This window comes from Magnolia sinica, chromosome 14 (assembly GCF_029962835.1).
Source record: "Magnolia sinica isolate HGM2019 chromosome 14, MsV1, whole genome shotgun sequence".
NCBI lineage: Eukaryota > Viridiplantae > Streptophyta > Magnoliopsida > Magnoliales > Magnoliaceae > Magnolia > Magnolia sinica.
The window spans coordinates 16470270-16471580 of NC_080586.1; the positions used below are offsets into that span (position 1 = coordinate 16470270).

General features: G+C 39.2%; 1 non-coding gene across 1 annotated transcript; it reads left to right on the forward strand.

The window, feature by feature from the left end:
• The first annotated feature begins 395 nt into the window (after positions 1–395).
• LOC131226569 (small nucleolar RNA R71) lies at positions 396–502 on the forward strand. Its single transcript, XR_009161942.1, has one exon. It is a non-coding gene; the product is annotated as a small nucleolar RNA R71 (small nucleolar RNA).
• The last annotated feature ends 809 nt before the right edge of the window (positions 503–1311 follow it).

A 1311-nucleotide genomic window follows, 5' to 3' on the forward strand; every position in this document is an offset into this window, starting at 1 on the left:
CTCCTTGAAAGGCGGGTATTGTAGGACAATTTTCAGTTGTATGAATGTTGCAATCACAGATGCCGCAAGTGCCGCAAATAATTTCATTAACCTTATCCTTCTTTCCTTCCATGGCCTCAACTTTCCTTATGAGCGTAGTCACTTTACACTTGAGATCATCCTCTTCTTTCAAGAGATATAATCCACCTTTCTCCTTTAATTGAGTCGGCCTAGACGTGGTGTTTGCCATTAGGTAATAGTCCCATGATTGTATTTTTTCAGCGAGACTATCGAGGTAATCCCATACCTCATCAACATCATTATTAATGAACTCTCCATTACACATTGTCTCGACCATTTGGCGCATGGAAGATGTCAGTCCATCATAGAAAAAATTTGTAATGCGCCATGTTTCAAATCCGTGTTGTGGGCATGAACTGACCAAATCTTTGAACCTTTCCCAACATTGGAAGAATGTTTCATCTTCCTTTTGGGCAAAGTTCATGATTGCTTTTCTGAGGGTAATCGTTTTATGATGGGGGAAGAATTTTTTTATGAATTCCCTCTGCATGTCGTTCCATGTGCCAATGGATCTAGGACGCAATGAATGTAACCACATCTTAGCTTTCTCTTTTAAGGAAAAACGAAAGAGTTTCAGCCTAATTGTATCCTCAGATACATTAGGAAAACATAATGTAGCTATAATCTCATCGAACTCTTTCAAATGCAAATATGGACTCTCTGATTCAAGTCCATGGAATTTGGGAAGGAGTTGGATAACTCCTGGCTTGATGTCTATTTGTCCTGTGTTTTCAGGGAAAATCATGCATGAGGGCGTACTCACTCCCGCCGGTTGTAGATAATCTCATAAAGTACGAGGCGGGGGTGCCTGTTGCACCTCATTCTCATCTTGGGTATCTTCCACCCTGGGTGGAAGTAGAGGAAGTTGGTCTTCAGCTATAACTTCACTTAACTCAGGGGATTTCGAGTGGTGTCTAGTCCTGCGATGGATAGTCAACCCCTCAACCAATCCTCCTTCAGTCAAGAGACGTCGAGTGTTGTCACGGGCCCACTTGGGAATGAAACACTCGCAGCCCTCAATTAAATATCTAATCTTAAGAAAGGAAAAGAAAATCTAGAAAGAAAGAGAGAGTTGGAAAGAAATTACCAAATTGGAGTCCTAAGTTAAAAATCTGCAAAATAAAACAGAATAAGTTAGATTCTAAAAAGAGAAGAACAATCCTTTAAAAGAAAAATAGTAGTAAATTAATTTCTAAAAGAAGGAATTCCTAAAAGAAAGTGAAAATTTCTAAAATAAATTAGGAAAGACCT